The 23,726-nt window shown below is 37.4% G+C and overlaps 2 long non-coding RNA genes across 6 annotated transcripts in view; one reads left to right on the forward strand and one right to left on the reverse strand.

Moving 5' to 3' along the window:
- LOC148187467 (uncharacterized) overlaps positions 1 to 23,726 on the reverse strand; it is a 51,903-nt gene that overhangs the window by 5,383 nt on the left and 22,794 nt on the right. The gene's annotated exons all lie outside the window — the stretch shown is intronic.
- Positions 851 to 22,104, forward strand: LOC148187468 (uncharacterized). Of its 5 annotated transcripts, none has more exons than XR_015778617.1 (4): positions 851 to 884; positions 2,562 to 3,048; positions 3,596 to 3,711; positions 4,543 to 6,799. It is a non-coding gene; the product is annotated as an uncharacterized LOC148187468 (long non-coding RNA). The 5 variants fall into 5 exon arrangements; XR_015778616.1 differs by lacking the exon at positions 851 to 884 and adding an exon at positions 1,443 to 1,627; XR_015778619.1 differs by lacking the exon at positions 851 to 884 and having other exon boundaries at positions 1,680 to 2,865; positions 2,970 to 3,048; positions 4,543 to 6,800.

The following is a 23,726-nucleotide window of genomic DNA, read 5'->3' on the forward strand; positions in this document are numbered from 1 at the left end:
TCAAAAGAAAGTCATAGTATATCGTGTAGAAAAAAATAGTGGGAAAAAAAATACTGGTTCAGTATATCGACAAAAGTCAAGTTATACTATGCCAAAAACACCAAGAAAAAGTCAAAGAATAATAGATAATACAATACCTGTACTATACTATGACGTCTTACTGACATAAATAACAACATACCGCACTGTGATTTTTTCATTGTACTTCTAATGACGCTATACTCTGATGTTTTCATGGCATTTTTTATTACTTACTGCAATATTACGTTTTTATTATATTTTTGACGACAAACAATACAATTATATTTTTATGACATTTTTACCGACATGCGCTACAATGACATTTTTATGGAAGTTTTAATGATATGCCATTTTTATGACTTTTTTTTTTTTACAAAATGTAATACAATCATGTTTTTGTGACATTTTTGACATAATACTATACTTTGAGGTTTTTGCCAGTTTTTGACTACATATTATACTAAGACATTTTTGTCACATTTTTGAAGAAATTCTATTCTATGAAGTAACATACAATACCAGTTTGGTCACATTGGTGACGGTATAATATACTATGCCGTTTTGGTCACATTCTTGATTACATGCTATACTAAGACCTTTTGGTCATATTTTTGAAGACAGACTATACTATGTCGTTTTTGTCACATTTTGGAGTTTTGGTAACACTGGTGACAACATACTATATTATGACGTTTGGGTCACATTTTTGAAGACATATAATACTATGACGTTTTGGTCACATTCTGATTACTCACTTTACTGTGACGTTCAGTCGCATTTTTGACCACATACTACATTTTGGTCACGTTTTTTGAAACATTAGCTGTGTGGGGCTCTGGGACCTGACGTGCTGACGTACTGCGGTAAGCGTGTTACCTCACTTCCGGTGCTTCTGTGTTTGTTTTCTTGTAGCGTCGCTGTGCCGCACTTGCGAGCGATTCCCAGCTAGTCATCTAACTTGCTGCTTTCTCCGGCTGCTTATCACTCGCATGTGATTTAAACTCACTCAAGTTTTCCTCAAGCACTCACTGCTGTCTTCTCCTCTCAGTGGTTTTCCTGTTTAATCACATAGCCGTTCACTCATTGCTAGCTCATTAGCTACTTTAGCTCTGGTTAGCGATGGCTTCTCCCTCCTCTTTCTCCCTCCTCTGCTGCTCTCTCCTGCTCGGTGTCTCAGATGTTTAGTTAGTCCTCTGCCTCCTTAAGCGACAATGGTACTTGTAATACGTGTAGTTTATTTGCTGCCTTGGAGGCGAGGCTTAGCGATCTGGAAGCCGGGCTCCAAACCCGCACAAGGTGCAATAGCTAGCAAGCCCCAGTGTAGCCGGTGCGGACCGACTTGGAAGCCCACGGTTCACCCCCCCACACACACACACACACACACACACACACACACACACACACACACACACACACACACACACACACACACACACACACTTCACGTCTCAAATAAGATCTCCCTGCTCAGCAACACACCCGCTGATGAAACAACTTTGGTAATTGGCAGCTCTGTTTTGCAAAACGTGAGGTTAGTGTCACCAGCGGTCATTGTGAAATGCATCCCTGGGACCAGAGCGGGCACTGCTGACTGAGGGTAGATTTGGTAAGATTTTTATTCACATTCACAAAACCAAAGTGACACATCATATTATACATGAAAGGGTCACTATATATTTTTAATGAAGGTTATATTAATTTCACATTAAATGTGATGTCATTCCTTCGAATCATATCACCACTTCATATGTTTAGGATATGCTTGGCCCTGATTTGCTGAAATCTTTTTTTAAACTGCTGTTATAGTACAGCTAATAGAGCGGTGTGTTGGTATTCATCTCAGATATTGTTCAATCCGAGAAATTAATTTTACTTTGATTTGCCCAGAAACTAAATTGATCTCTGTCATTGTAATTGTCTCTTTCATTACAGGACAGTGTCAAACCTAAGCATAGTTCTTGATTATAATGTTTCAATCCACTGCATACGCTGCTGCACATGTACTAACAGGAACCAAGAAAAGGGATTATATTTCTCCCGTTTTAGCTTCTTTGCAATGGCTCCCTAAAATCCAAAACTGAATTTAAAACCCTTCTCTTTACTTACAAAGCGTTGAATGATCAGGCTCTTTCTTATCTTTCACAGCTCACAGTTCTCTATCAACCCTCAAGAGCACTGTGCACTGAAAACGCAGGGTTACTTGTGGTTCCTGAAGTATCTAAAAGTAGGATGGGAGCCAGAGCCTTCAGTTACCATGCTCCTCTTTTATGGAACCATCTTTCAGTTTTGGTCAGGGAGGCAGACACTGTGTCCATTTTTAAGGGTAGACTCAAGACTTTCCTCTTTGATAAAGCTTATAATTACGACTGGCTCATGTTTGTTAGGCTTACATAGGTTGAGTCTGCTGGGGGACTTTCTATGATACACTGAGCTCCTTTTTCCTTTTCTTGCTCCCTCCATCTGCAACTGCTCATGTCTTTTTACTGCATTACACTAACTCGGCTTCTTCTCCGGATTATTTGTGCTCCCTTGTGTCGTAGTTTTCCCAGATCTTGGCTGTAATGTTGACTGCGCCTGGATTGTGGTGATGGCTGTGCTGATGCTGTGATCCTGCCTTTGGCTGTGCTCGTGCTGTAGCTGCACTGATGCTGTACCTCAGCCTGGATCGTGGTCTTGGTTGTTCTGTTGCTGTGGTCCTGTCTGACGCTGCGCCTGTGTCGTGGGCCTTGGTTGCGCCGATGCTGTGATCCTGCCCGACGTCACCCTCTACTGCCATTATTATGAGTCATGCCTCCACTATTAATATACACATGGGACTGTTATCAGCAGTTAGGATATTTGCATGTAACATCACAAGCTATCATAAATTGCATTTATTAATTTTATGTCTATCACTATTGTTATATGATATGTTGTTGTTTAATTGTAATTTACTACATATATTGCAGGTCTGTCCATCCTGGAAGAGGGATCCCTCCTCAGTCTCTCTTGTTGAGGTTTCTACCATTTTTTTTCGCCCCGTTACAGGTTTGTTTTTTTTTTAGCAGAATTAATGATAATGGGCTTTATGAATAAAATTGACTTGACTTGACAACATACTATACTATGATTATTTGGTCACATTTTTGATGACATACTATACCATAACGTTTTTGACATGTTTTTATGGACGTACTATACTATGATGATTTGGTCACGTTTATGACGACAGACTATACGATGACTTTTTGGCCACATTTTTCACGACATAATATACTATGACGTTTTGGTCAGGTTTTTGACGACATACTATACTACGATGTTTTGGCCACATTTTTGACAACATACTATACTATGACTTTTGGTGAAATTTTCACGACATACTATACTATGGCGTTTGGGTCACATGTTTGATGACACACTACACTATGACATTTTGGTCATGTTTTGGTCACTTTTTTCACGACATACTATACTATCACATTTTGGTCACATTTTTCATAACATACTATACTATAACGTTTTGGTCACGTTTTTGACAACATATTATATTATGACCTTTTGGTGAAGATTATTTTTTCCCTTTATTTTTTAGGACAGCTTGAGAGAGACAGGAAAGGTGGGACAGAGATAGGAGAACGACACGCAGCAAAGGGCCACAAGCCGGACTCGAACCCGGGCCACTGCAGGATGGGGCACACACTCTACCCAGTGAGCTAGAGGTTGCCTGTTTTGGTCACGATTTTGACAACTTACTATAGCATGACATTTCGGTCACCTTTTGGTTACATTTTTGACGACATACCATACTATTACGTTTTGGTCGCATCTTTTACAACATGCTATACTATGGCATTTTGGTCATGATTTTTACGTCATACTTAATTATGAAGTTTTGCTCACATTTCTGACGACATACGATACTATGTCTTTTTTGTCGCATTTTTGAGAACACTCAATACTGTGATGTTTTTGTCACATTTTTCTCGACATACTATACTGACACTTTACTCACATTTTTTACAAGATACAACATACTATGATGTTTTCGTCACGTTTTGGTGACATTTTTGATGACATCCTATACTATGATATTTTGATCACATTTTGGTCACATATTTGACGACATACATTCCTATGACGTTTTGGTGACATTTTTTAAGACATTATACTACAACGTTTTGGTTACAATTTTGATGACATGCTATACTATGACGTTTTGGTCACATTTTTACAACATACTATACTATGATGTTTTGTTTTGTCTGACCTACTATGACGTATTTGTCACATTTTTGATGACATGCTATACTATTTAGTTTTGGGTCATTTTGGCCAATTTTTGACAACATACTATACTATGACATTTTTTGGGCATTTCTGAAGACATACTATACTATGACGTTTTTGGGTCATTTTTGACGTTATGCTATCACGTTTTGGAGTCATTATTGATGACACACTAGCATGATGTTTTGGTGACGTTTTCGTTCATTTTTGATGACATGGGGTCATTTTTTCCTGGGCGTTAACATTACAAAGGTCCTCAACTGGTCCATGAACACCACAGCTCTCACCAAGAAAGCCCAGCAATGACTTCACTTCCTGCCATGGCTGAGGAAAGTGAACACCCCCCCTTCCATCATGTCATCATTCTACACTGGAACCACTGAGAGCATCCTGACACAGTGCATCCCTGTCTGGTACGGGAACTGTAAAGCGGCCAACAGGAAGGCCCTGCAAAAAGTTGTGACAACGGCAGAGAAAATCATAGGCATCTCCCTCCCTGCTTTGAGTGACATTTACACCAAAAGGTGTATCAGGAGAACTGTCAACATTATGGCGGACCCCTCCCACCACCTCTTCGAACGATTGCCATCTGGGAGAAGGCACACAAGCAAGGTCAAATAAACTGGGTAACAGCTTCTTTCCACAAGCCAGAAGAACTCTGAACACTCTCCGAGTGTTGCCTCCTCTCCCACATCACCCTTCATGAGAAAGGAGGGGACACCTCCGCAGCACTTTATTCAGGTTTTTAATTCACCTTAAGCTTTTCACACTGTTTATTTATTCGTTCATTTTGCCTACGAGCGCTTTTAAATCCTTTTTTTAAAAAGGGATAAGCACTTTTTAATTGCAGCCTGTGAATGTGTTTGTGTATTATGTGTGACCATGGGGCGCAGTATTTCACCTGCATGTGTGTGATTCTATACTATGACATTTTTGGGCAATTTTTGACGACATACTATACTATGACATTTTTGGCCTTTTTTTAAGCATTGCATACTATGACTGGTCTCTACAGATTCAAATATGTTGTTTTCAGCCATTTTTATGACATTTCAAAATTTGACATTTTTCGACATACTACACTATGGCATTTTGGCCATTTTTTCGACATGCTGAATAATGTTGTTTTGGGCCTTTTTTAGCCTTTATTTCCACATTGTATACTATGACACATCTCTACAAGCAATATGTTGTTTTAAGCCATTTTTAGGAGGGGTCAATTGTGACTTTTTTTGACATACTATACTATTGTCTTTTTTGCCATTTTTTTGACATGCTAAATTATGAACTTTTTAGCCTTTTTTGGCCATCAATCCCACATTGTATACTATGATGCATCTCTACAAGCTACTCTATGTTATCAGCCATTTTTACAAGCGGTCAAAATTTGACTTTTTTCGACATACTATACTATTGCCTTTTTGGCTTTTTTTTTTTTGACATGCTACACTATGAGGTTTCTGGCCTTTTTTGCATCATTCTATGCCATGGCGTGTCTCGGCACGCTATTTTATGCAGTTTTCAGCTGTTTTGGGGACATGACATTGTTGGACATTTTTTGCCTGACTTGATTTTTGGGCTATTTTTTTGACATGCCATCTTATGGTGTTTTTTGCCGTTTTTGCATCATTCTATGCCATGACGTATCTCAACATGTTATTACATGCGGTTTTGAGGTGTTTCCAGCTGTTTTTGGGACGTGTCAAATTTTTACATTTTTATCAAACTATAACCTTGCTTTTTTGGTATTTTTTTCGAGATGCTATATTATAGTGTTTTGGACAGTTTTTGCAGAATTTAATGCTAAGGTGTATCTCAGCATGCAATTTTAAGCCGTTTTAAGGTGTTTTCAGCTGTTTTTGAGACATGTAATTTTTTGACATTTTTTCCCATACTATAGCCTTGTTTCAGGCCATTTTTGTACGTTATTGCTATGGCATGTGTCAGCACGGTATTTTATGCTGTTTTGAGGTGTTTTCAGCTGTTTTTGGGACGTAATTTTTTGACATTTTTGCCATACTATAGCCTTGCTTTTTTGGTCATTTTTTCGACGTGCCATATTTTGGTGTTTTTGGCCATATTTGCATGTTTTAATGCTATAGCACATCTCAGCATGGTATTTTATGTTGTTTTGAGGTGTTTTTGGGACATGTCATTTTTTGATGTTTTTGCCATACCATAGCCTTGCTTTTTTGGTCATTTTTTCGAAATGCTATGTTATAGTGTTTGGGGCCATTTTTGCACGTTTTAATACTATGGCATGTCCCAGCACACTATTTTATACTGTTTTGAGGTGTTTTCAGCTGTTTTTGGGACATGTCATTTTATGACGTTTTTGCCATACTATAGCCTTGCTTTTTTGGTCATTTTTTCGAAATGCTATGTTATAGTGTTTTGGGCCGTTTTTGTACGTTTTAATGCTATAGCGTGTCTCAGCACGCTATTTTAAGCTGTCTTGACGTGTTTTCAGCTGTTTTTGGAACATGTCCTTTTTGACATTTTTGCCATACTATAGCCTTGCTTTTTTGGTCATTTTTTCGACGTGCCATATTATGTTGTTTTAGGCCGTTTTTGCACGTTTTAATGCTCTGGTGTGTCTCAGCACACTATTTTAAGCTGTTTTGAGGTGTTTTCAGCTGTTTTTGGGACATGTCATTTTTTGACATTTTTGCCATACTATAGCCTTGCTTTTTTGGTCATTTTTTTAAATGTGCCTTAATATGTTGTTTTAGGCCATATTTGCAGGTTTTAATGCTATGGCGTGTCTCAGCAAGATATTTTATGCTGTTTTGAGGTGTTTTCAGCTGTTTTTGGGACATGTCATTTTTTGATGTTTTTGCCATACTATAGCCTTGCTTTTTTTGTCGTTTTTGTGTTGTGCCAAATTATGTTGTTTGAGGCCATATTTGCACGTCTTAATGCTATGGCGTGTCTCAGCACGCTATTTTAAGCTGCTGTTTTTGGGACATGTCATTTTTTGACATTTTTGCCATACTATAGCCTTGCATTTTTGGCCATTTTTTCGAGACGCTATATGATAGTGTTTTAGTCCGTATTTGTACGTTTTAATGCTCTGGCGTGTCTCAGCATGCAATTTTCAGCTGTTTTGACATGTTTTCAGCTGTTTTTGGAACATGTCCTTTTTGACATTTTTGCCATACTATAGCCTTGCTATTTTGGTTATTTTTAAGGTGCCTTAATATGTTGTTTTAGGCCATTTTTGCATGTTTTAATGCTATGGTGTGTCTTAGCACGCTATTTGATGCTGTTTTGGGGTGTTTTCAGCTGTTTTTGGGACATGTCATTTTTTGACATTTTTGCCATACTATAGCCTTGCTGTTTTGGTCATTTTTTCGACGTGCCATATTATGGTGTTTTTGGCCCTTTTTGTACGTTTTAATGCTATGGTGTGTCTCAGCACGCTATTTTAAGCTGTTTTGAGGTGTTTTCAGCTGTTTTTGGGACATGTCATTTTTTGACATTTTTGCCATACTATAGCCTTGCTATTTTGGTCATTTTTTCGAGACGCTATATGATAGTGTTTTAGTCCGTATTTGTACGTTTTAATGCTCTGGCGTGTCTCAGCATGCAATTTTCAGCTGTTTTGACATGTTTTCAGCTGTTTTTGGAACATGTCCTTTTTGACATTTTTGCTATACTATAGCCTTGCTTTTTTTTTTAACGTGCCTTAATATGGTGTTTTTGGCCATATTTGCAGGTTTTAATGCTATGGCGTGTCTCAGCACGCTATTTTATGCTGTTTTGAGGTGTTTTCAGCTGTTTTTGGGACATGTCATTTTTTGAGATTTTTGCCATACTATAGCCTTGCTGTTTTGGTCATTTTTTTTTAAACGTGCCATATTATGGTGTTTTAGGCCATATTTGCACGTTTTAATGCTATGGCGTGTCTCAGCACGCTATTTTAAGCTGTTTTGAGGTGTTTTCAGCTGTTTTTGGGACATGTCATTTTTTGACATTTTTGCCATACTATAGCCTTGCTATTTTGGTCATTTTTTCGACGTGCTATAATATGTTGTTTTAGGCCATATTTGCACGTTTTAATACTAAGGTGTGTCTCAGCACGCTATTTTAAGCTGTTTTGAGGTGTTTTCAGCTGTTTTTGGGACATGTTATTTCTTGACATTTTTGCCATACTATAGCCTTGCTTTTTTGGTCATTTTTTTAACGTGCCTTAATATGGTGTTTTTGGCCATATTTGCACGTTTTAATGCTATGGCGTGTCTCAGCACGCTATTTTAAGCTGTTTTGAGGTGTTTTCAGCTGTTTTTGGGACATGTCATTTTTTGACATTTTTGCCATACTATAGCCTTGCTTTTTTGGTCATTTTTTCGACGTGCTATAATATGTTGTTTTTGGCCATATTTGCACGTTTTAATGCTATAAGCGTGTCTCAGCACGCTATTTTAAGCTGTTTTGAGGTGTTTTCAGCTGTTTTTGGGACATGTCCTTTTTGACATTTTTGCCATACTATAGCCTTGCTTTTTTGGTCATTTTTTAAACGTGCCTTAATATATTGTTTTAGGCCGTTTTTGCACGTTTTAATGCTCTGGCGTGTCTCAGCACGCTATTTAAAGCTGTTTTGAGGTGGTTTCAGCTGTTTTTGGGACATGTCATTTCTTGACATTTTGCCATACTATAGCCTTGCTGTTTTTGGTCATTTTTTTTGACGTGCTATAATATGTTGTTTTGGCCATATTTGCACGTTTTAATGCTATAGCGTGTCTCAGCACACTATTTTAAGCTGTCTTGACGTGTTTTCAGCTGTTTTTGGAACATGTCCTTTTTGACATTTTTGCCATACTATAGCCTTGCATTTTGGCCATTTTTTGAGGCAGCTATATGATAGTGTTTTAGTCCGTATTTGTACGTTTTAATGCTCTGGCGTGTCTCAGCATGCAATTTTCAGCTGTTTTGACATGTTTTCAGCTGTTTTTGGGACATGTCATTTTTTGACATTTTTGCCATACTATAGCCTTGCTTTTTTGGTCATTTTTGTAACGTGCCTTAATATGGTGTTTTTGGCCATATTTGCACGTTTTAATGCTATGGCGTGTCTCAGCACGCTATTTTAAGCTGTTTTGAGGTGTTTTCAGCTGTTTTTGGGACATGTCATTTTTTGACATTTTTGCCATACTATAGCCTTGCTGTTTTCGTCATTTTTTAAACGTGCCTTAATATGTTGTTTTAGGCCGTTTTTGCACGTTTTAATGCTCTGGCGTGTCTCAGCACGCTATTTAAAGCTGTTTTGAGGTGGTTTCAGCTGTTTTTGGGACATGTCATTTCTTGACATTTTTGCCATACTATAGCCTTGCTTTTTTGGTCATTTTTTGCGACATGCTATAATATGTTGTTTTTGGCCATATTTGCACGTTTTAATGCTATGGCGTGTCTCAGCACGCTATTTTAAGCTGTTTTGAGGTGTTTTCAGCTGTTTTTGGGACATGTCATTTTTTGACATTTTTGCCATACTATAGCCTTGCTTTTTTGGTCATTTTTTTAACGTGCCTTAATATGGTGTTTTTGGCCATATTTGCACGTTTTAATGCTATGGCGTGTCTCAGCACGCTATTTTAAGCTGTTTTGAGGTGTTTTCAGCTGTTTTTGGGACATGTCATTTTTTGACATTTTTGCCATACTATAGCCTTGCTGTTTTCGTCATTTTTTCGACGTGCTATAATATGTTGTTTTTGGCCATATTTGCACGTTTTAATGCTATGGCGTGTCTCAGCACGCTATTTTAAGCTGTTTTGAGGTGTTTTCAGCTGTTTTTGGGACATGTCCTTTTTGACATTTTTGCCATACTATAGCCTTGCTTTTTTTGTCATTTTTTAAACGTGCCTTAATATGTTGTTTTAGGCCGTTTTTGCACGTTTTAATGCTCTGGCGTGTCTCAGCACGCTATTTAAAGCTGTTTTGAGGTGGTTTCAGCTGTTTTTGGGACATGTCATTTCTTGACATTTTTGCCATACTATAGCCTTACTTTTTTGGTCATTTTTTGCGACATGCTATAATATGTTGTTTTTGGCCATATTTGCACGTTTTAATGCTCTGGCGTGTCTCAGCACGCTATTTTAAGCTGTTTTTAGGTGTTTTCAGCTGTTTTTGGGACATGTCATTTTTTGACGTTTTTGCCATACTATAGCCTTGCATTTTTGGCCATTTTTTCGAGACGCTATATGATAGTGTTTTAGTCCGTATTTGTACGTTTTAATGCTCTGGCGTGTCTCAGCATGCAATTTTCAGCTGTTTTGACATGTTTTCAGCTGTTTTTGGGACATGTCATTTTTTGACATTTTTGCCATACTATAGCCTTGCTTTTTTGGTCATTTTTGTAACGTGCCTTAATATGGTGTTTTTGGCCATATTTGCACGTTTTAATGCTATGGCGTGTCTCAGCACGCTTTTTTAAGCTGTTTTGAGGTGTTTTCAGCTGTTTTTGGGACATGTCATTTTTTGACATTTTTGCCATACTATAGCCTTGCTGTTTTCGTCATTTTTAAGCGTGCCTTAATATGTTGTTTTAGGCCGTTTTGCATGCGTTTTAATGCTCTGGCGTGTCTCAACCACGCTATTTAAAGCTGTTTTGAGGTGGTTTCAGCTGTTTTTGGGACATGTCATTTCTTGACATTTTGCCATACTATAGCCTTGCTTTTTGGTCATTTTTTGCGACATGCTATAATGTGTTGTTTTGGCCATATTTGCTGTTTTAATGCTATGGCGTGTCTCAGCACATGCTATTTTAAGCTGTTTTATGTGTTTTCAGCTGTTTTTGGGACATGTCATTTTTTGACGTTTTTGCCATACTATAGCCTTGCATTTTTGGCCATTTTTTCGAGACGCTATATGATAGTGTTTTAGTCCGTATTTGTACGTTTTAATGCTCTGGCGTGTCTCAGCATGCAATTTTCAGCTGTTTTGACATGTTTTCAGCTGTTTTTGGAACATGTCATTTTTTGACATTTTTGCCATACTATAGCCTTGCTTTTTTGGTCATTTTTTAAACGTGCCTTAATATGTTGTTTTAGGCCATTTTTGCATGTTTTAATGCTATGGCGTGTCTTAGCACGCTATTTGATGCTGTTTTGGGGTGTTTTCAGCTGTTTTTGGGACATGTCATTTTTTGACATTTTTGCCATACTATAGCCTTGCTTTTTTGGTCATTTTTTTAACGTGCCTTAATATGGTGTTTTTGGCCATATTTGCATGTTTTAATGCTATGGCGTGTCTCAGCACGCTATTTTAAGCTGTTTTGAGGTGTTTTCAGCTGTTTTTGGGACATGTCATTTTTTGACATTTTTGCCATACTATAGCCTTGCTTTTTTGGTCATTTTTTCGAGACACTATATGATAGTGTTTTAGTCCGTATTTGTACGTTTTAATGCTCTGGCGTGTCTCAGCATGCAATTTTCAGCTGTTTTGACATGTTTTCAGCTGTTTTTGGAACATGTCCTTTTGACATTTTGCCATACTATAGCCTTGCTTTTTTTTTTTTTAACGTGCCTTAATATGGTGTTTTAGGCCATATTTGCAGGTTTTAATGCTATAAGCGTGTCTCAACACGCTAATTTATGCTGTTTTGAGGTGTTTTCAGCTGTTTTTGGGACATGTCATTTTTTGACATTTTTGCCATACTATAGCCTTGCTGTTTTCGTCATTTTTTTTTTCGACGTGCCATATTATGTTGTTTTAGGCCGTTTTTGCACGTTTTAATGCTCTGGCGTGTCTCAGCACGCTATTTTAAGCTGTTTTGAGGTGGTTTCAGCTGTTTTTGGGACATGTCATTTCTTGACATTTTTGCCATACTATAGCCTTGCATTTTTGGCCATTTTTTCGAGACGCTATATGATAGTGTTTTAGTCCGTGTTATGCGTTTTAATGCTCTGGCGTGTCTCAGCATGCAATTTTCAGCTGTTTTGACATGTTTTCAGCTGTTTTTGGAACATGTCCTTTTTGACATTTTTGCCATACTATAGCCTTGCTTTTTTTTTTAAGGTGCCTTAATATGGTGTTTTTGGCCATATTTGCAGGTTTTAATGCTATGGTGTGTCTCAGCACGCTATTTTATGCTGTTTTGAGGTGTTTTCAGCTGTTTTGGGACATGTCATTTTTGACATTTTTGCCATACTATAGCCTTGCTGTTTTCATCATTTTTTTTTCAACCTTCCATATTATGTTGTTTTAGGCCGTTTTTGCACGTTGTGATGCTATGGCGTGTCTCAGCACGCTATTTAAGCTGTTTTGACATGTTTTCAGCTGTTTTTGGAACATGTCCTTTTTGACATTTTTGCCATACTATAGCCTTGCTATTTTGGTCATTTTTTCGACGTGCTATAATATGTTGTTTTAGGCCATATTTGCACGTTTTAATACTAAGGTGTGTCTCAGCACGCTATTTGATGCTGTTTTGGGGTTTTTTCAGCTGTTTTTTCAGCTGTTTTTGGGACATGTCATTTTTTGACATTTTTGCCATACTATAGCCTTGCTGTTTTCATCATTTTTTCGACGTGCCATATTATGTTGTTTTAGGTCGTTTTTGCACGTTTTAATGCTATGGCGTGTCTCAGCACGCTATTTTAAGCTGTTTTGAGGTGTTTTCAGCTGTTTTTGGGACATGTCATTTTTTGACATTTTTGCCACACTATAGCCTTGCTTTTTTGGTCATTTTTTAAACGTGCCTTAATATGTTGTTTTAGGCTGTTTTTGTACGTTTTAATGCTATGGTGTGTCTCAGCACGCTAATTTAAGCTGTTTTGAGGTGTTTTCAGCTGTTTTTGGGACATGTCATTTTTTGACATTTTTGCCATACTATAGCCTTGCTTTTTTGGTCATTTTTTAAACGTGCCTTAATATGTTGTTTTAGGCCATTTTTGCATGTTTTAATGCTATGGCGTGTCTTAGCACGCTATTTGATGCTGTTTTGGGGTGTTTTCAGCTGTTTTTCGGACATGTCATTTTTTGACATTTTTGCCATACTATAGCCTTGCTTTTTTGGTCATTTTTTTCGACGTGCCATATTATGGTCATTTACGCCGTTTTTGCACGTTTTAATGCTCTGGCGTGTCTCAGCACGCTATTTTAAGCTGTTTTTAGGTGTTTTCAGCTGTTTTTGGGACATGTCATTTTTTGACATTTTTGCCATACTATAGCCTTGCTGTTTTGGTCATTTTTTAAATGTGCCTTAATATGTTGTTTTAGGCCATTTTTGCATGTTTTAATGCTATGGCGTGTCTTAGCACGGTATTTGATGCTGTTTTGGGGTGTTTTCAGCTGTTTTTGGGACATGTCATTTCTTGACATTTTTGCCATACTATAGCCTTGCATTTTTGGCCATTTTTTCGAGACGCTATATGATAGTGTTTTAGTCCGTGTTATGCGTTTAATGCTCTGGCGTGTCTCAGCATGCAATTTTCAGCTGTTTTGACATGTTTTCAGCTGTTTTTGGGACATGTCATTTTTTGACATTTTTGCCATACTATAGCCTTGCTTTTTTGGTCATTTTGTAGCGATGCCTTAATATGGTGTTTTGGCCATATTTGCACGTTTTAATGCTATGGCGTGTCTCAGCACGCTTTTAAGCTGTTTTGAGGTGTTTTCAGCTGTTTTTGGGACATGTCCTTTTTGACATTTTTGCCATACTATAGCCTTGCTTTTTTGGTCATTTTTTAAACGTGCCTTAATATGTTGTTTTAGGCCGTTTTTGCACGTTTTAATGCTCTGGCGTGTCTCAGCACGCTATTTAAAGCTGTTTTGAGGTGGTTTCAGCTGTTTTTGGGACATGTCATTTCTTGACATTTTTGCCATACTATAGCCTTGCTTTTTTGGTCATTTTTTGCGACATGCTATGATGTGTTGTTTTTGGCCATATTTGCGTTTTAATGCTATGGCGTGTCTCAGACCACGCTATTTTAAGCTGTTTTAGGTGTTTTTCAGCTGTTTTTGGGACATATCATTTTTGACGTTTTGCCATACTATAGCCTTGCATTTTGGCCATTTTTTGAGCGCTATATGATAGTGTTTTAGTCCGTGTTTATGCGTTTAATGCTCTGGCGTGTCTCAGCATGCAATTTTCAGCTGTTTTGACATGTTTTCAGCTGTTTTGGAACATGTCATTTTTGACATTTTTGCCATACTATAGCCTTGCTTTTTGGTCATTTTTTAAAGCGTGCCTTAATATATGTTGTTTTAGGCCATTTTTGCATGTTTTTAATGCTATGGCGTGTCTTATACCGCTATTTGATGCTGTTTTACTGGGGGTGTTTCAGCTGTTTTTGGGACATGCTCATTTTTGACATTTTGCCATACTATAGCCTTGCTTTTTGATCATTTTTAACGTGCCTTATATTATGGTGTTTTTAGCCATATTTGCATGTTTTCAATGCTATAGCGTGTCTCATGCCTTCTTTTAAGCTATCATTTTGAGGTGTTTTCAGCTGTTTTTTGGGACATGTCATTTTTTGACATTTTGCCATACTATAGCCTTGCTTTTTTTGGTCATTTTTTGAGACAATGCTATGATAGTGTTTTAGTCCGTGTTTATGCATTTTAATGCTCTGGCGTGTCTCAGCATGCAATTTTCAGCTGTTTGACATGTTTTCAGCTGTTTTTAGGAACATGTCCTTTTGACATTTTTTCTATACTATAGCCTTGCTTTTTTTAACGTGCCTTAATATGGTGTTTTATTAATATTTGCAGGTTTTAATGCTATATGGCGTGTCTCAACACGCTATTTATGCTATTTGAGGTGTTTTCAGCTGTTTTTGGGACATGTCATTTTTGACATTTTGCCATACTATATATTGCTGTTTTCGTCATTTTTTTTCGTACATATATATGTGTATTGTTTGAGCCGTTTTTTTGCGTTTTAATGCTCTGGCGTGTCTCATACGCTATTTAGCTATTTTGAGTGGTTTCAGCTGTTTTTGACATGTCATTTCTTGACATTTTGCCATACTATACTACTTGCATTTTTGGCCATTTTTACGAGGCGCTATATGATAGTGTTTTAGTCCGTGTTATGCGTTTTAATGCTCTGGCGTGTCTCAGCATGCAATTTTCAGCTGTTTTGACATGTTTTCAGCTGTTTTGAACATGTCTTTTTGACATTTTTGCCATACTATAGCCTTTTGCTTTTTTTTAACGTGCCTTAATATGGTGTTTTTTTGGCCATATTTGCAGGTTTTAATGCTATGGTGTGTCTCATACGCCTATTATGCTGTTTGAGTGTTTTCAACTGTTTTTGGGACATGTCATTTTTTGACTTTTTGCCATACTATAGCCTTACTGTTTTCATCATTTTTTCAACATGCCATATTATGTTGTTTTGGTTTTGCACGTTGTAATGCTATGGCGATCTGTCAAGCTTTTTATTTTAAGCTGTTTTGAGGTGTGTTTCAGCTGTTTTTTGGGATATGTCATTTTTTGACATTTTGCCATACTATAGCCTTACTATTTTGGTCATTTTTTCGACGATGCTATAATATGTTGTTTTAGGCCATGTTTTACGTTTAATACAAGTGTGTCTCAACACGCTATTTGATGCTGTTTTGGGGTTTTTCAGCTGTTTTTTCAGCTGTTTTTGGACATGTCATTTTTGACATTTTTTTTGCCATACTATAGCCTTGCTGTTTTCATCATTTTTAAATGTTTTGCATATTATGTTGTTTTAGGTCGTTTTTGCATTTGTCTTAATGCGATGTCTCAGCCACGCTATTTTAAAAAGCTGTTTTGGAGGTGTTTTTCAGCTGTTTTTTGGGACATGTCATTTTTGACATTTTTACACCACCTATAGCCTTGCTTTTTGGTCATTTTTTAAGCGTGCCTTAATATATTTGTTTTAGAAGCTGTTTTTATGCGTTTTAATGCTATAATTGTGTCTCAGCACGCTAATTTAAGCTGTTTTGAGGGTGTTTTCAGCTGTTTTTGGGACATATCATTTTTGACATTTTGCCATACTATAGCCTTTGCTTTTTTGGTCATTTTAAAAACGTGCCTTAATATATTTGTTTTTAGGCATTTTGCATGTTTTTAATGCTATGGCGTGTCTTATACGCCATTTGATGCTATTTTGGGGTGTTTTCAGCTGTTTTCGGACATGTCATTTTGACATTTTTTGCCATACTATAGCCTTTTTTGGTCATTTTTTTGACGTGCCATATTGTGGTCATTACATACGTTTTGCATCGTTTTAATGCTCTGGATGTCTCAGCACGCTATTTTTACAAGCTGTTTTAAGGTGTTTCAGCTGTTTTTGGGACATATCATTTTTTGACATTTTGCCATACTATATAGCCTTGCTGTTTTGGTCATTTTTTAAATGTGCCTTAATATGTTATTTTAGGCCATTTTGCATGTTTTAATGCTATAGGCGTGTCTTATACGGTATTTGATGCTGTTTTGGGGTGTTTTCAGCTGTTTTGGACATGTCATTTCTTGACATTTTGCCATACTATAGCCTTGATTTTGGCCATTTTTTGAGAGCTATATGATAGTGTTTTTAGTCCGTGTTTATGCTTAATGCTCATATGTCTCAGCATGCAATTTTCAGCTGTTTGACATGTTTTTCAGCTGTTTTTTTGGGACATGTCATTTTTGACATTTTGCCATACTATAGCCTTTTTTGGTCATTTTGTAGCATTGCCTTAATATGGTGTTTTTGGCCATATTTTGCACGTTTTTAATGTTATATGTGTCTCAACCAGCTTTTTAACTGTTTGAGGTGTTTTCAGCTGTTTTTGGGACATGTCATTTTTTGACATTTTTGCCATACTATAGCCTTGCTTTTTTGGTCATTTTTTTAAATGTGCCTTAATATGTTGTTTTAGGCCATATTTGCATCGTTAATGCTCTGGCGTGTCTCAGCACGCTATTTAAAGCTGTTTTGAGGTGGTTTCAGCTGTTTTTGGGACATGTCATTTCTTGACATTTTGCCATACTATAGCCTTGCTTTTTGGTCATTTTTTAACGTGCCTATAATGTGTTGTTTTTTGGCCATATTTGCACGTTTTAATGCTCTGGCGTGTCTCGGCACGCTATTTTAAGCTGTTTTTAGGTGTTTTCAGCTGTTTTTGGGACATGTCATTTTTTGACGTTTTTGCCATACTATAGCCTTGCATTTTTGGCCATTTTTTCGAGACGCTATATGATAGTGTTTTAGTCCGTATTTGTACGTTTTAATGCTCTGGCGTGTCTCAGCATGCAATTTTCAGCTGTTTTGACATGTTTTCAGCTGTTTTTGGGACATGTCATTTTTGACATTTTGCCATACTATAGCCTTGCTTTTTGGTCATTTTGTAACGTGCCTTAATATGGTGTTTTGGCCATATTTGCGTTTTAATGCTATGGCGTGTCTCAGCACGCTTTTTAACTGTTTTGAGGTGTTTTCAGCTGTTTTTGGGACACGTCATTTTTTGACATTTTTGCCATACTATAGCCTTGCTGTTTTCGTCATTTTTTAAACGTGCCTTAATATGTTGTTTTAGGCCGTTTTTGCACGTTTTAATGCTCTGGCGTGTCTCAGCACGCTATTTAAAGCTGTTTTGAGGTGGTTTCAGCTGTTTTTGGGACATGTCATTTCTTGACATTTTTGCCATACTATAGCCTTGCTTTTTTGGTCATTTTTTGCGACATGCTATAATGTGTTGTTTTTGGCCATATTTGCACGTTTTAATGCTATGGCGTGTCTCAGCACGCTATTTTAAGCTGTTTTTAGGTGTTTTCAGCTGTTTTTGGGACATGTCATTTTTTGACGTTTTTGCCATACTATAGCCTTGCATTTTTGGCCATTTTTTCGAGACGCTATATGATAGTGTTTTAGTCCGTGTTGTATGCGTTTTAATGCTCTGGCGTGTCTCAGCATGCAATTTTCAGCTGTTTTGACATGTTTTCAGCTGTTTTTGGAACATGTCATTTTTTGACATTTTTGCCATACTATAGCCTTGCTTTTTTGGTCATTTTTTAAACGTGCCTTAATATGTTGTTTTAGGCCATTTTTGCATGTTTTAATGCTATGGCGTGTCTTAGCACGCTATTTGATGCTGTTTTGGGGTGTTTTCAGCTGTTTTTGGGACATGTCATTTTTTGACATTTTTGCCATACTATAGCCTTGCTTTTTTGGTCATTTTTTTAACGTGCCTTAATATGGTGTTTTTGGCCATATTTGCATGTTTCAATGCTATGGCGTGTCTCAGCACGCTATTTTAAGCTGTTTTGAGGTGTTTTCAGCTGTTTTTGGGACATGTCATTTTTTGACATTTTTGCCATACTATAGCCTTGCTTTTTTGGTCATTTTTTCGAGACACTATATGATAGTGTTTTAGTCCGTATTTGTACGTTTTAATGCTCTGGCGTGTCTCAGCATGCAATTTTCAGCTGTTTTGACATGTTTTCAGCTGTTTTTGGAACATGTCCTTTTTGACATTTTTGCCATACTATAGCCTTGCTTTTTTTTTTAACGTGCCTTAATATGGTGTTTTTGGCCATATTTGCAGGTTTTAATGCTATGGCGTGTCTCAGCACGCTATTTTATGCTGTTTTGAGGTGTTTTCAGCTGTTTTTGGGACATGTCATTTTTTGACATTTTTGCCATACTATAGCCTTGCTGTTTTCATCATTTTTTTTTCAACGTGCCATATTATGTTGTTTTAGGCCGTTTTTGCACGTTGTAATGCTATGGCGTACGTCAGCACGCTATTTTAAGCTGTTTTGAGGTGTTTTCAGCTGTTTTTGGGACATGTCATTTTTTGACATTTTTGCCATACTATAGCCTTGCTATTTTGGTCATTTTTTCGACGTGCTATAATATGTTGTTTTAGGCCATATTTGCACGTTTTAATACTAAGGTGTGTCTCAGCACGCTATTTGATGCTGTTTTGGGGTTTTTTCAGCTGTTTTTTCAGCTGTTTTTGGGACATGTCATTTTTTGACATTTTTGCCATACTATAGCCTTGCTGTTTTCATCATTTTTTCGACGTGCCATATTATGTTGTTTTAGGTCGTTTTTGCACGTTTTAATGCTGTGGCGTGTCTCAGCACGCTATTTTAAGCTGTTTTGAGGTGTTTTCAGCTGTTTTTGGGACATGTCATTTTTTGACATTTTTGCCACACTATAGCCTTGCTTTTTTGGTCATTTTTTAAACGTGCCTTAATATGTTGTTTTAGGCTGTTTTTGTACGTTTTAATGCTATGGTGTGTCTCAGCACGCTAATTTAAGCTGTTTTGAGGTGTTTTCAGCTGTTTTTGGGACATGTCATTTTTTGACATTTTTGCCATACTATAGCCTTGCTTTTTGGTCATTTTTAAGCGTGCCTTAATATGTTGTTTTAGGCCATTTTTGCATGTTTTAATGCTATGGCGTGTCTTAGCACGCTATTTGATGCTGTTTTGGGGTGTTTTCAGCTGTTTTTCGGACATGTCATTTTTTGACATTTTTGCCATACTATAGCCTTGCTTTTTTGGTCATTTTTTTCGACGTGCCATATTATGGTCATTTACGCCGTTTTTGCATCGTTTAATGCTCTGGCGTGTCTCAGCACGCTATTTTAAGCTGTTTTAGGTGTTTTCAGCTGTTTTTGGGACATGTCATTTTTGACATTTTGCCATACTATAGCCTTGCTGTTTTGGTCATTTTTTAAATGTGCCTTAATATGTTGTTTTAGGCCATTTTTGCATGTTTTAATGCTATGGCGTGTCTTAGCACGGTATTTGATGCTGTTTTGGGGTGTTTTCAGCTGTTTTTGGGACATGTCATTTCTTGACATTTTTGCCATACTATAGCCTTGCTTTTTTGGTCATTTTTTTAACGTGCCTTAATATGGTGTTTTTGGCCATTTTTGCATGTTTTAATGCTATGGCGTGTCTTAGCACGCTATTTGATGCTGTTTTGGGGTGTTTTCAGCTGTTTTTCGGACATGTCATTTTTTGACATTTTTGCCATACTATAGCCTTGCTTTTTTGGTCATTTTTTCGACGTGCCATATTATGGTCATTTCGCCGTTTTGCATCGTTTTAATGCTCTGGCGTGTCTCAGCACGCTATTTTAAGCTGTTTTAGGTGTTTTCAGCTGTTTTTTGGGACATGTCATTTTTTGACATTTTTGCCATACTATAGCCTTGCTGTTTTGGTCATTTTTTAAACGTGCCTTAATATGTTGTTTTAGGCCATTTTTGCATGTTTTAATGCTATGGCGTGTCTTAGCACGGTATTTGATGCTGTTTTGGGGTGTTTTCAGCTGTTTTTGGGACATGTCATTTCTTGACATTTTTGCCATACTATAGCCTTGCTTTTTTGGTCATTTTTTTAACGTGCCTTAATATGGTGTTTTTGGCCATTTTTGCATGTTTTAATGCTATGGCGTGTCTTAGCACGCTATTTGATGCTGTTTTGGGGTGTTTTCAGCTGTTTTTGGGACATGTCATTTCTTGACATTTTTGCCATACTATAGCCTTGCTGTTTTCATCATTTTTTCGACGTGCCATATTATGTTGTTTTAGGCCATTTTTGCACGTTTTAATGCTATGGTGTACGTCAGCACGCTATTTTAAGCTGTTTTGAGGTGTTTTCAGCTGTTTTTGGGACATGTCATTTTTTGACATTTTTGCCACACTATAGCCTTGCTTTTTTGGTCATTTTTTAAACGTGCCTTAATATGTTGTTTTAGGCCGTTTTTGCACGTTTTAATGCTCTGGCGTGTCTCAGCACGCTAATTTAAGCTGTTTTGAGGTGTTTTCAGCTGTTTTTGGGACATGTCATTTTTTGACATTTTTGCCATACTATAGCCTTGCTTTTTTGGTCATTTTTTTCGACGTGCCATATTATGGTCATTTACGCCGTTTTTGCACGTTTTAATGCTATGGCGTGTCTAAGCATGCAATTTTAAGCTGTTTTTAGGTGTTTCAGCTGTTTTTGGGACATGTAATTTTATGACATTTTTGCCATACTATAGCCTTGCTTTTTTGGTCATTTTTTCGATGTGCCATACTATGATGTTTTTGGCCATATTTGCAGGTTTTAATGCTATGGTGTTTCTCAGCACACTATTTCATGTTGTTTTTAGGTGTTTTCAGCTGCTTTTGGGACATATTAAATTTTTACATTTTTGCCATTCTACAGCATTGCTGCACTGCAACACTACAACATTTTTCGTCTCCTCCCCTCTCTCACCCTGCATTCTCCTTCTGTCCTTGTTCACAGCCTCATCACCTCCCGTATGGATTACTGTGACTCCCTCCTTGTTGTCTCCCTCACAAATCCCTGCATAAGCTTCAACTGGTCCAGAATTCAGCCGCTCACATCATTACCAAAACCCCTTCATTTCACCACATCACCCCCATCCCACAGCAACTCCACTGGCTCCCGGTTGAATTCAGAATAGAACTCAAAATCCTCCTGTATGCATTCAAGGCCATCCACAACCTCGCCCCTCCTTACCTGTCAGATCTCCGCCACATCGCAATCTCCTCCCGCTCCCTCAGGTCCTCCTCCTACTTCCACCTTTGACCCCTGCCCGTCTCAGCACCAGAGACGGGCAACGGGGAGACGGGGAGACGGGGAGCAGAGCTTTCAGCCACTCTGCTCCGAAACTCTGGAATTCAGTCCCACCAGACATATGAACATTGACTCTCTTCCTCTCTTCAAATCCAGGAAAAAAACTCAACGGTTCAAGATTGCTTACTCTGTGTAATTGCATTGTTCCATTTCATGCTGTGTGTAACTTTGATCTGTTGTTTCACTGTAATTGTTTTATCTCTGTAAAGTGTCCTTGACTGCTGAGAAAGGCCGAATTAATAAAATGTATTACGATTATGATTTTGGTCATTTTTTCAACATATTATATAATGGTGTATTGGGAAGTTTTAACACTTTTTATTGCTGTGGCGTGTCTAAACGTCTCTAAACAAATTTTTTACAATACTATAGCCTTGCTGTTTTGGTCATTTTGTGGACATGTGAAATTATGGTAGTTTGGGTCATATTTGCAGGTTTTAATGCTATGGTGTGTCTCAGCATGCAATTTTAAGCTGTTTTGAGGTGTTTTCAGCTGTTTTTGGGACGTGTCATTTTTTGACATTTTTGCCATACTATAGCCTTGCTTTTTTGGTCATTTTTTCGACGTGCCATATTATGGTCATTTAGACCGTTTTTGCATGTTTTAATGCTATGGCGTACATCAGCACGCTATTTTAACCTGTTTTAAGGTGCTTTAAGCTGTTTTTCGGACATGTCATTTTTTGACATTTTTGCCATACTATAGCCTTGCTGTTTTCGTTATTTTTTTGACGTATTATATTATGATGTTTTAGGCCGTTTTTGCATGTTTTAATGCTATGGCGTGTCTCAGCACGCTATTTTATGCTGTTTTGATGTGTTTTCAGCTGTTTTTCGGACATGTCATTTTTTGACATTTTTGCCATACTATAGCCTTGCTTTTTTGGTCATTTTTTCGACGTGCCATATTATGTTGTTTTAGGCCGTTTTTGCACGTTTTAATGCTATGGCGTACGTCAGCACGCTATTTTAAGCTGTTTTGAGGTGTTTTCAGCTGTTTTTCGGACATGTCATTTCTTGACATTTTTGCCATACTATAGCCTTGCTTTTTTGGTCATTTTTTCGACGTGCCATATTATCTTGTTTTAGGCCGTTTTTGTACGTTTTAATGCTATGGCGTACGTCAGCACGCTATTTTAAGCTGTTTTGAGGTGTTTTCAGCTGTTTTTGGGACATGTCATTTTTTGACATTTTTGCCATACTATAGCCTTGCTCTTTTGGTCATTTTTTCGACGTGCCTTAATATGGTGTTTTTGGCCATTTTTGCACGTTTTAATGCTATGACGTGTCTCAACACGCCATTTTATGCTGTTTTGACGTGTTTTCAGCTTTTTTTGGAACACGTCCTTTTTGACATTTTTGCCATACTATAGCCTTGCTTTTTTGGTCATTTTTTTCGACGTGCTATAATATGTTGTTTTGGGCCGTTTTTGCACGTTTTAATGCTCTGGCATGTCTCAGCACGCTATTTTAACCTGTTTTGAGGTGTTTTCAGCTGTTTTTGAGACATGTCATTTTTTGACATTTTTGCCATACTATAGCCTTACTTTTTTGGTCATTTTTTCGACGTGCTATAATATGTTGTTTTAGGTCGTTTTTGCACATTTTAATGCTCTGGCGTGTCTCAGCACGCTATTTTAAGCTGTTTTGGGGTGTTTTCAGCTGTTTTTGGGACATGTCATTTTTTGACATTTTTGCCATACTATAGCCTTGCTTTTTTCGTCATTTTTTCGACGTGCTATAATATGTTGTTTTAGGCCGTTTTTGCACGTTTTAATGCTATGGCGTACGTCAGCACGCTATTTTAAGCTGTTTTGAGGTGTTTTCAGCTGTTTTTGGGACATGTCATTTTTTGACATTTTTGCCATACTATA

The sequence above is a fragment of the Plectropomus leopardus genome, chromosome 14, assembly GCF_026936395.1.
Source record: "Plectropomus leopardus strain MGB_pleo_1.0 chromosome 14, ASM2693639v1, whole genome shotgun sequence".
Taxonomy (NCBI): Eukaryota; Metazoa; Chordata; class Actinopteri; order Perciformes; family Serranidae; genus Plectropomus; species Plectropomus leopardus.